Source organism: Oncorhynchus gorbuscha, linkage group LG19 (assembly GCF_021184085.1).
Source record: "Oncorhynchus gorbuscha isolate QuinsamMale2020 ecotype Even-year linkage group LG19, OgorEven_v1.0, whole genome shotgun sequence".
NCBI classification, from domain to species: Eukaryota; Metazoa; Chordata; class Actinopteri; order Salmoniformes; family Salmonidae; genus Oncorhynchus; species Oncorhynchus gorbuscha.
Window position 1 is genome coordinate 13,864,461 of NC_060191.1, and position 12,117 is coordinate 13,876,577.

At 46.0% G+C, this 12,117-nt stretch overlaps 1 pseudogene; it reads right to left on the reverse strand.

Moving 5' to 3' along the window:
• Positions 1-790: 790 nt before the first annotated feature.
• The window catches only part of LOC124006006, a 47,493-nt pseudogene continuing 36,166 nt past the window's right edge, over positions 791-12,117 (reverse strand).

The window sequence follows — 12,117 nt, forward strand, 5'->3', positions numbered from 1 at the left end:
TGTTGTATGGCATTGAAGCTTGTTTGGAGGTTAGATAGCAGTGTCCAAGGAAGGGCCAGAAGTATACAGAATGGTGTCGTCTGCGTAGAGGTGGATCAGGGAATCACCCGCAGCAAGAGCAACATCATTGATATATACAGAGAAAAGAGTCGGCCCGAGAATTGAACCCCCATAGAGACTGCCAGAGGACCGGACAACATGCCCTCCGATTTAACACACTGAACTGTCTGCAAAGCCCTGTCTTATCTGTCCCTGCTGCAGTCTGTCTCAACAACATACATGGAGTTCTGTGTGGTTATGGAATTAGTGTTCTGAATGGAACGTGATTGTGTTCCCACTGAGGCCAGAGGTCCTGGAATGTTCCTCAGCACTTCTGTTCAAACATGGACGCCACTGATGGAGAGGCCAACATGAGTGGGACCTAATCACATCACATTATCAGTGGACTCTATGTGGCTTAACCCTCACTCCCCTGTTGAATAGCTGGGGACAGATGTTAGAGACACACTGGAGCCATATCACCTCGTAACCATGCATGACTGTATGTTAACATGGTGACTTCAGATCGCAAAACAACTCTGCACTGGAGTAGGGTCTGGTGTCACCATGGTGACAAGGGGAAAGTGATACACATGTCATCCAGTCTGAAAACACTTCCAGTATCAGTGTATGAATCCTGGTTTCACAACTGACAGACGGATGTTCTATTTCACTCATCAGCTTTTCATGATGCTAGTTTCAGCACTATGTTCTGTAGGTTCTATAGCACATACTGTGAGCACAAACACCACACGTTCCTCTTCAGCTTTATACATTTCATAAAAGATCAGACCAAATACAAAATATATATATGTCTGTTGATACTACTTATTGTTTTATTTTACAAATAGTCTTTCATCCTTCCATTCACATGATGTCCCCGCCTTTAAGTCTGTGAGTGGCTGTGGTCTTCTGATTGACATGACAGTCCACCAATCAGCATCCAGGATTGAGTGGTCGCTCCTTTATGAGGAAGTTGATGAGGGCGGTCCTATGGAACAGAATGGCCTTCTTGATGGTCCGGTAACCTAGGAGGTGCTGTCCCAGCTTGCTCCCCAGAACCAGTACCTGCTCCGTATCCTGGGCCACCTGTTGAGGCACAAACACCATCCCATACACCTTGTTGTTGATCTGAGAGGTGAAAGGGAGAGATGGAAGGGAGGAGAGAAAATCTAAAAGGTTAAGAGTACAAACCTGAATACTTTGACCTCCATCCCATTAAACACTCTAAATCGCTAGTTAACATTGAGTAAGAGCAAACTTTGGTCCAGACATATTATAAATAATATACACTGACTGAGACAACTCTTAGTGGAGGCTGTGGCTGCATCGAAAGCGCTCTAATTACATCAGGGACTATAGAACATGCATATGCCTTTCCTCCTCTCCTTTCAGTAACCTGAGCTGTCTAAAAACAGCCAGCTTGTGGTGAAAATGGGCTGGGCAGTCAGATCCTCTACAGCCGAATAGGAGGAACCTTTATGATGACTGTGGAAAGGCAAATGGTTGTGTTTCCTTAATGAGTGTTTGAAAGGATTATACAGCTCCCTCACGGGACAGGCCATGAGAGGAGGAAAACATCTACTTCAGATGAACGCAGTCTTTAGCTGGCCATTATCCATTATCGGAGTCAATGTTTCGAGATGTGTGTGTGAGGACTCTGATTCCCCCCAGCAGGGATCTCTCAGAGACTTTCATCTTTGAACAGCTGACTCTGTGACCCTGCCCACCACAGCTGGACTGCCTGCTGATTGCCTAGGCACCCTGGGCTGCACGCACACACACACACTTTCCCTATCAAGCCATATGATAATAGGCTCTGTGTAAATTACAGAGAGTGAGCGCATGAATGGGGCTATGGCTGTTTTGGTTCAAGGAAGTGTGAGTGCCATTTTGAGTATACACAAGAGTATGTCTGAGTGTGTGGCATTTGATTTCAGTCTGTATCATTTTCTGTAGGGGTGTGTGCCTTGGCATGTGTGTGAGTGAAAGGGGAGTGAGTGTGTGAGACGTGTGTGTGTGTGTGTGTCAAATCAAAACATTGTTTAGTTGTTGCGTACACAGATCAGCAGATGTTAAAGCAGGTGTGGGGAAATGCTTGTGTTTTAGCTCCAGCAGTGCAGTAAGTTTCTAACTGTACAATACTAACACGCAAATAATCCCCCCCAACAAGAAGAAAAGGGTCCAGTATATAAACACGTGGTGAACAATATACAGTATATAAGTAGGAAGGTATTTTCAGCAGTAGTTATATGGATGAGATATGTTGAGAACACAGTATGTACTGATAAAGTCATCAACTAGCTTAATTTCTCAGTGATCAAAATAAATGATTTTGGAACAATACGATCTCAGAACAATAAACATTATATAAAGATTATTTAAGTGACCACTGTTCAATGACTATGTACACATAGGGCAGAAGTCTCTAAGGTGCAGGGTACAAATCTGTCATTCTTCCAAGGCAGTTAACCCACTGGTCCCCAGGCACCGAAGACGTAGTGTGCGTTTGACAGCCTCACCCGTACTACCAGCTCCAGGGTATCAGGGGTCTCCAGGTACAGAGGGTCTGGGGTGGGCCACGGCTGCTGCAGCACGTCTCCTCCGCGGGAGAGGAGAGGGATCAGGGGGTTCCTCACCTGGCTCAGCCCTGAATGGAGGAGAAGACAACAAGTCACAAACTAGCAATCAATCAACCAATCATATTTGATTTTTTATAGCCCTTTATAGTACTTTACAGACACTCAGCCTACACACAACTTCACCACACTGACTGACCATCTCACCACTGTGATCTCTATGGTCATGCCTCATGTAATAAGGGACCTTTATAACTTTTGAAAACTCTATGGAGCTTTACAGGAAAGCTTTCAAGAGCTCCCTACAGATTGAGGATTAACAACAGTCCTTCAGTTTGCCCACCCACCGCCTCCTTACGCTAATGTGGGGGGGGTCCCACAGGGGCTTCCATGAAGGATATTAACTTACTTAGTCCTTTCTGTCTATGAGGGAGAGGTGAAGAGAGAGAAAGTGAGCGAGCGAGAACCACACACAGTTTATCTTGTCCATGTTCATCCCTCAAATTCCCTGACTGTGGCTATCAGCAAGAGGATGTTGCCTTTTCCCAAAAAGACCCTACTCCAGATCCCTGTCCCCCACTCCTCCCAGCCCCCTAGCCCCTCCTCCCAGCCTCTCCTCCCAGCCCCCTAGCCCCTACTCCCAGCCCCCTAGCCCCTACTCCCAGCCCACTAGCCGCTACTCCCAGCCCACTAGCCGCTACTCCCAGCCCACTAGCCCCTACTCCCAGCCCACTAGCCCCTACTCCCAGCCCACTAGCCCCTCCCCAGCCCCCTAGCCCCTACTCCCAGCCCACTAGCCCCTCTCCCAGCCCACTAGCCCCTACTCCCAGCCCCCTAGCCCCTACTCCCAGCCCCCTAGCCCCTACTCCCAGCCCACTAGCCCCTACTCCCAGCCCCCTTAGCCCCTACTCCCAGCCCCCTAGCCCCTACTCCCAGCCCACTAGCCCCTACTCCCAGCCCACTAGCCCCTACTCCCAGCCCACTAGCCCCTACTCCCAGCCCACTAGCCCCTACTCCCAGCCCCCTAGCCCCTACTCCCAGCCCACTAGCCCCTACTCCCAGCCCACTAGCCCGTACTCCCAGCCCACTAGCCCCTACTCCCAGCCCCAGCTTCCTAGCCCCTCGCCCAGATATCCAGCCCCTCAATAGAGGGCTTGTTTCTGTGTGTTTGACAATAGGAGGATGTTCTACTGGAAAGCAGAGGGGACACTTCCTCTTCCGGCTATTTTTATACCATCAGGTCACATGGGTCAACCTTTGTCCTGACAGCATCAGCTACATTGTTCATGTGATAGGGCTGGGGATTCTCAGTTTGGGTCAGGGGATATTTGGTCACAACCACATTCTGGAGGAGATTCCTGTGAAATTATTGTATACTCAACTCGTAGACCTTGACCGTTGCATAGCTTTTCATGTCAATTTTGGTTCATCAGCTCATATTCTTGAAGTATTCACATGGGTACACCACACACAAACAAATTATCTCAATGGACTGTGATGACATCACCAGGGCGTTGCAGAGCGTTGTGCGTGTTAGATAAGAGGCCCCATCAACATGACACCCTGAGGTAACTTCCTGTTGGATTCTTTCCAAACCCACATCATCATTCCAGACGGTCCTTTCATCTCCTCTCCAGTCGGTCTCTGTCTGGATAGGAGTGTAGCAGACTATTCGTTTTCCCTCTCTGGAATGGGATCGTCATAGCAACACATCATGTGACACATCATTCATCTTTTGACACAAACAAATATCATTCATATTATTGTCCATTATTTATTTATTAATTCCCTCAATGTGGTGGCCCACCAGAGGCCAGGGGCCATCACACACAGCGTGGACAGAGCTCTCTCTGCACGTCTGTCTGCCTGTGTCTCTCTCTCTCACACACACACACACACACACACACACACACACACACACACACACACACACACACACACACACACACACACACACACACACACACACACACACACACACACACACACACACACACACACACACACACACACACACACACACACACACACACATCAGGGAGGACCTCCCAGCTGCCTGTGATGGTTCATGGTGATGAATGGAAAACAACAATAGGACCAGAGGATAAAAGCTTTTTCACCATGTCATCACTATACATGGTTCTGATTGGTTCTGAACTGGTTGGCTCACACTGTGTTTAAAAACAAGAAGGCTGTGCATGTGAACATTCCACAGCTAAGTATTCTGGGAAAGAGAACCCTTTTGGCACGGGCCTTTGGGAGAAGGTCAAAGACAGAGGGCGGATCAAAGGATGGCCGGTGCTTTGGGGGGGCTTAGGGTGGGCCGGGCCATACACACGCGCACACGCACAGGGCCCTTCAACAGCAAGGACTCTGAAGGGCGAGAAGAGAATCAAACCCCACCGACCACACTGAGGGAGTCGGAACCGAAGCCGGCTATTTATAAAGTGTGAAAGCGTCACTATTGGATATCAAATCAATTTCCATTCTCTGCTCCTCACACCCGCTAGGCTACTCTGGGCTGCCAGACCGGAGAGTGGTCTCAGGTTACCATATAGATCCCAGGATGACATGACAACAGCAGCTTCTCCTGTTATGCAGCGCTGAGGCTAAAATGTAGTGTGGATGTAGCCTATAATTCCTCATGCAATACGATAAGGTGCTATAGCTAGCATAGTGTCAATCTTTTCTAATTTTTATATTTATTTATAGAGAAAAAAAATCTCCCCTTTTTTGTGCTTTCCAATTGGTAGTTAAAATCTCATCACTGTAACTCCGGTACGGACTCGGGAGAGACGAAGGTCGAGAGCTGTGTGTCCTCTGAAACACGGCCCAATCAAGCCATACTGCTTCTTGACACAATCCCTGCTTAACCCGGAAGTCAGCTGTACCAATGTGACGGAGGAAACACCGTACACCTGGCGACCAAGACAGCATGCATTGCGCCTGCCACAGCAGTTGCTAGAGCGCGATGGGACAAGAACATCCCTACCAGCAAACCACTACCCTAACCCGAACGACGTTGGGCCAGCCCATGGGTCTCCCTGAGACAGAGCCTGGATTCCAACCAGAATCTCTAGTAGCACAGCAACACTGCTGTACTCGGGAGGCCTCCAGAGTCATATTCACACTTCATGTGAAACCTGCAGCACTAATTGAACATTTGATGACAAGCTCCGCAGCGGGAACACAGAGAGACTAATACTGGTATGACAAACACCCATTTCAGATGTCACACGTAAGAAGACCCAGATGATACAAATGTTCAATGCATTTACATATTCAGGTATACGGTCTGAGTATGATAAGGCAGTTTCAGTCATCTACAGTGACTGCAGTTAGTGACACCTACTGGTAAAGGTGGGTAGTACAAAACAAACAATAGAATAATGAAACCAGGACTTCTCTGTGTTTAGGAACACCCACAACATACAGTAATTTGACTGCAAAATCAATAATGCTATGCCACACAGTCTATTGTTGGTTGGGTAGAGGTGGGGGGGTCACAGGATGCGTGTAACTCACTCTTGACGTCCCAGAGGATGTCCTGTTCAGGGGGAGCAGCGTAGAGGATGTAAAGACGAACAGTGTCGATGCCATACTGCTGCTGAGGGTCCAGGCCGTTGTGTTTCCACTTGGATATCTTCTCCCATGTCACCTGCAGCCCGGCCTTACTTCCCACCTGCACCGGCTCCTCACCTGACACAGGAGACAAGGCAATGGTTAGCACTGGACACCTCTATATATCTACAGCAAACTGTCCATTGTCTGAAATGGCACCCTATATTGTGCACTACAAAAGTAGTAATAGAGTGCCATTTCAGATTTGCCTGCAGGTACATGTAAAAAACTAATACTGACAGTAGAAGAAAAATAGTTTCAAAAAAAGCTTTCTGAGATACAGACAGATAGACATGAATGATCTTTCAGTCAATCCCTTGATCAGTCTGTTTACTCAGGGCTGGAACTAATTTGTGTGCGTGTCCAGTGTGGAAGCCCTCAGACAGAGTGATATAAAGCCTCACCTCCACAACCGGAGCCAGTGTTCATGTTTACCCAGTTGCCAAGCAACGGGAAGAGGAGGAGAAAAGCTACAAAACAAATCCAGAAAAACATTCAGAGGACAAGAATGAACAAATATGGTTTTTAACCCTCTATACCTCTCATCTTATCTATGAACATAGACAGGGCTCGAACTCCTCTAGCTCCACAATGAGATGGAGCTCAGTGGAGTCGGCCACTAGCACAGCCAGTGTAGTCAGCTCAGCTATCCCCATTGAAACTAAACATGGCGGTGTTCGCCTTAGCAATCTCACTGGAATAAAGACCTTCTCCATTCCTGCCATTATTGAAAGATTGTGATACCTCACATCTCAAAATAGGGCTACTTAACGTTAGATCCCTCAATTCCAAGGCAGTTATAGTCAACGAACTAATCACTGATCTTGATACGATTGGCATGACTGAAACATGGCTTAAGCCTGATGAATTTACTGTGTTAAATGAGGCCTCACCTCCTGGTTACACTTAGTGACCATATCCCCAGCGCATCCTGCAAAGGTGGAGATGTTGCTAACATTTATGATAGCAAATTTCAATTTATAAACCCCCCCAGATATTTTCATCTTTTGAGCTTCTAGTCATGAAATATACGCAGCCTACTCAATCACTTTTTATAGCTACTGTTTACAGGCCTCCTGGGCCATATACAGTATTCCTCACTGAGTTTCCTGGATTCCTATCGGACCTTGTAGTCATGGCAGATAATATTCACATTTTTGGTGACTTTAATATTCACATGGAAAAGTCCACAGAGCCACTCCAAAAGGCTTTCGGACCCATCATCGACTCAGTGGGTTTTGTCCAACATGTCTCCGGACCTACTCACTGCCACAGTTATACTCTGGGCCTAGTTTTGTCCAGTGGAATAAATGTTGTGGATCTTAATGTTTTTCCTAACAATCCTGGAGTATCGGACCACCATTTTATTACGTTTGCAATCGCAACAAATAATCTGCTCAGACCCCAACTAAGAATCATCAAAAGTCGTGCTATAAATTCTCAGACAACCCAAAGATTCCTAGATGCCCTTCCAGACTCCCTTCGTCTACCCAAGGACGTCAGAGTACAAAAATCAGTTAACCACCTAACTGAGGAACTCAATTTAACCTTGCGCAATACCCTAGATGCAGTCGCACCCCTAAAAACATTTGTCATTAGAAACTAGCTCCCTGGTATACAGAAAATACCTGAGTTCTGAAGAAAGCTTCCAGAAAATTGGAAAGGAAATGCCGCTACTCCAAACTGGAAGTCTTCTGACTAGCTTGGAAAGACAGTACCGTGCAGTATCGAAGAGCCCTCACTGCTGCTCGATCATCCTATTTTTCCAACTTAATTGGGGAAAATAAGAACAATCCAAAATGTATTTGTGATACTGTCGCAAAGATAACTAAAAAGCAGCATTCCTCAAGAGAGGATGGCTTTCACTTCAGCAGTGATAAATTCATGAACTTCTTTAAGGAAAAGATCATGATCATTAGAAAGCAAATTACGGACTCCTCTTTAAATCTGCGTATTCCTCCAAAGCTCAGTTGTCCTGAGTCTGTACAACTCTAACAGGAGCTAGGATCAAGGGAGACACTCAAGTGTTTTAGTACTATATCTCTTGACACAATGATGAAAATAATCATGGCCTCTAAACCTTCAAGCTGCATAATGGACCCTATTCCAACTAAACTACTGAAAGAACTGCTTCCTGTGCTCGGCCCTCCTATGTTGAACATAATAAACGGCTCTCTATCCACCGGATGTGTACCAAACTCACTAAAAGTGGCAGTAATAAAGCCTCTCTTGAAAAAGCCAAACCTAGACCCAGAAAATATAAAAAACTAAATTGGCCTATATCGAATCTCCCATTCCTCTCAAAAATTGTAGAAAAAGCTCACTGCATTCCTGAAGACAAACAAATGTATACGAAATGCTTCAGTCTGGTTTTAGACCCCATCATAGCACTGAGACTGCACTTGTGAAGGTGGTAAATTACCTTTTAATGGCATCAGACCGAGGTTCTGCATCTTTCCTCGGGCTCCTGGACCTTAGTGCTGCTTTTGATACCATCGATCACCACATTCTTTTGGAGAGATTGAAAACCCAAATTGGTCTACACGGACAAGTTCTGGCCTGGTTTAGATCTTATCTGTCGGAAAGATATTAGTTTGTCTCTGTGGATGGTTTGTCCTCTGACAAATCAACTGTAAATGTCAGTGTTCCTCAAGGCTCCGTTTTAGGACCACAATTGTTTTCACTATATATTTTACCTCTTGGTGATGTCAATCGGAAACATAATGTTAACAGTCACTGCTATACGGCTGACACACAGCTTTACATTTCAATGAAACATGGCGAAACCCGACAATTGCCCTCCCTGGAAGCCTGTGTTTCAGACATAAGGAAGTGGGCGGCTGCAAATGTTCTACTTTTAAACTCGGACAAAACAGAGATGCTTATTCTAGGTCCCAAGAAACAAAGAGATCTTCTTTTGAATCTGACAATTATTCTTGATGGTTGTACATTCGTCTAAAATAAAACTGTGAAGGACCTCAGCGTTACTCTGGACCCTGATCTCTCTTTTGACGAACATATCAAGACTGTTTCCAGGACAGCTTTTTCCATCTACGTAACAATGCAAAAATAGGAAACTTTCTGTCCAAAAATAATGCCGAAAAATTCATCCATGCTTTTGTCACTTCTAGGTTAGACTTCTGCAATGCTCTACCACTAAATAAACTTCAGCTAGTGCTAAATACGGCTGCTAGAATCCTGACTAGAATCCAAAAATGTGATTATATTATTCCAGTGCTAGCCTCTCTACACTGGCTTCCTGTTAAGACAAGGGCTGATTTCAGGTTTTACTGCTAACTTACAAAGCATTATATGGGCTTGCTCCTACCCATCTTTCCGATTTGGTTCTGCCGTACATACCGACAGTACGCTACGGTCACAAGACGCAGGCCTCCTTACTGTCCCTAGAATTTCTAAGCAAACAGCTGGAGGCAGGGTAGTCTCCCATATAGCTCCATTTTAATGGAATGGTCTGCCTATCCATGTGAGGGATGCAGACCTCGGTCTCAACCTTTCTTTATTGAAGACTCATCTCTTCAGTAGGTCCTATGATTGAGTGTAGTCTGGCCTAGGAGTGTGAAGGTGAACGGAAAGGCACTGGAGCAACGAACCACCCTTGCTGTCTCTGCCTGGCCAATTCCCCTCTCTCCACTGCAATTCTCTGCCTCTAACCCTATTACAGGGGCTGAGTCACTGGCTTACTGGTGCTCTTCCATGCTATCCCTAGGAGGGGTGCGTCACTTGAGTGGGTTGAGTCACTGACGTGATCTTCCTGTCCGGCTTGGAGCCCCCCCTTGGGTTGTGCCGTGGCAGAGATCTTTGTGGGCTATACTCTGCCTTGTCTCAGGATGGTAAGTTGTTGGTTGAAGATATCCCTCTAGTGGTGTGTGGGCTCTGCTTTGGAAAAGTGGGTGGGGTTATATCCTGCCTGTTTGGCCCTGTCCAGGGGTATCGTCGGATGGGGCCACAGTGTCTCCCGACCCCTCCTGTCTCAGCCTCCAATATTTATGCTGCAGTAGTTTGTGTCGGGGGGCTAGGGTCAGTCTGTTATATCTGGAGTATTTCTCCTGTCTTATCCGGTGTCCTGTGTGAATTTAAGTATGCTCGCTCTAATTCTCTCTCTCTTTCTCTCTCGGAGGACCTGAGCCCTAGAACCCTGCCTCAGGACTACCTGGCCTGATGACTCCTTGCTGTCCCAAGTCCACCTAGCCGTGCTGCTGCTCCAGTTTCAACTGTTCTGCCTGTGGCTATGGAACCCTGACCTGTTCACTGGACGTGCTACCTGCTGTTTTCAACTCTCTAGAGACAGAAGGAGAGGTAGAGATGCTCTGAATGATCGGCTATGAAAAGCTAACTGACATTTACTCCTGAGGTGCTGACCTGTTGCACCCTCGACAATCACTGTGATTATTATTATTTGACCCTGTTGGTCATCTATGAACATTTGAACATCTTGGCCATGTTCTGTTAGAATCTTCACCCGGCACAGCCAGAAGAAGACTGGCCACCCCTCATAGCCTGGTTCCTCTCTAGGTTTCTTCCTAGGTTCTGGCCTGTATAGGGAGTTTTTCCTAGCCACCGTGCTTCTATACTTGCATTGCTTGCTGTTTGGGGTTTTAGGCTGGGTTTCTGTACAGCACTTTGTGACATCAGCTGATGTAAGAAGGGCTTTATAAATACATTTGATTGATTGATTGTCTAGATTCTAAGCCCTGTTTAAGCCGTGGGGTTGGGGGAATTGTTTTAAGATACCAAGGATCATTTAGCTATTTGATTCAGAATTTTAAGAAGGTATCAAAAAAATATATTTAAAAATTATTTGATGAATCATTGAATTTGACATTACTGCTATAAGCAAATGTAGCGAATAACAGAGTCAATACCTGAAACAAGAGATAGAAAAAAAACTAAAAGTAAGTTTGTTCTGATGTGTCTGTCCTATATCTGAGAGATATAAGAACGATCAGGTATTTACAGTGCCTTCAGAAAGTATTCAGACCCCTTGACTTTTTCCACATTTTGTTAGGTTACAGCGTTATTCTAAAATTAATTCAAACATTTTTCCCCCTCATCGATCTACACACAGTACCCCATAATGACAAAGCAAAAACAGGTTTTTAGAAATATGCCATTTACCCTTTACCCAGGAATTTGTTAAAGCACCTTTGACAGCAATTACAGCCTCGAGTCTTCTTGGGTATGACACCACGCATGGCACACCTGTATTTGGGGAGTTTCTTCCATTTTTCCCTGCTGATGCTCTCAAGCTCTGTCAGGTTGGATGGGGAGCGTTGCTGCACAGCTATTGTCAGGTCTCTCCAGAGATGTGAGATCGGGTTCAAGTCCGGCCATTCAAAGCCATTGTCCCGAAGCTACTTCTGTGTTGTCTTGGCTGTGTGCCTTGGGTCGTTGTCCTGTTGGAAGGTGAACCTTCCTCCCAGTCTGAGGTCCTGAGTGCTCTGGAGCAGGTTTTTATCAAGAATCTCTCTGTACTTTGCTCCGTTCTGCTTTCCCTCGATCCTGACTAGTCTCCCAGTCCCTGCCGCTGAAAAAACATCCCCACAGCATGATGCTGACAACACCATGCTTCACCTTAAGGATGGTGCCAAGTTTCCTCCAGACGTGAGGTTTTGCATTCAGGCCAAAGAGTTCAATCCGTCGACCTCATGGCTTGGCATTTGATCTGACATGCACTGTCAACTTTGGGACCTAATATAGACAGGTGTGTACCTTTCCAAATCATGTTCAATCAATTGCATCTACCACAGGTGGCCTTCAATCAAGTTGTAGAAACATCTAAAGGATGATCAATGGAAACAGGATGCACCGGAGCTCAATTTTGAGTCACATAGCAAAAGGTCTGAAAAGTTATGTATTC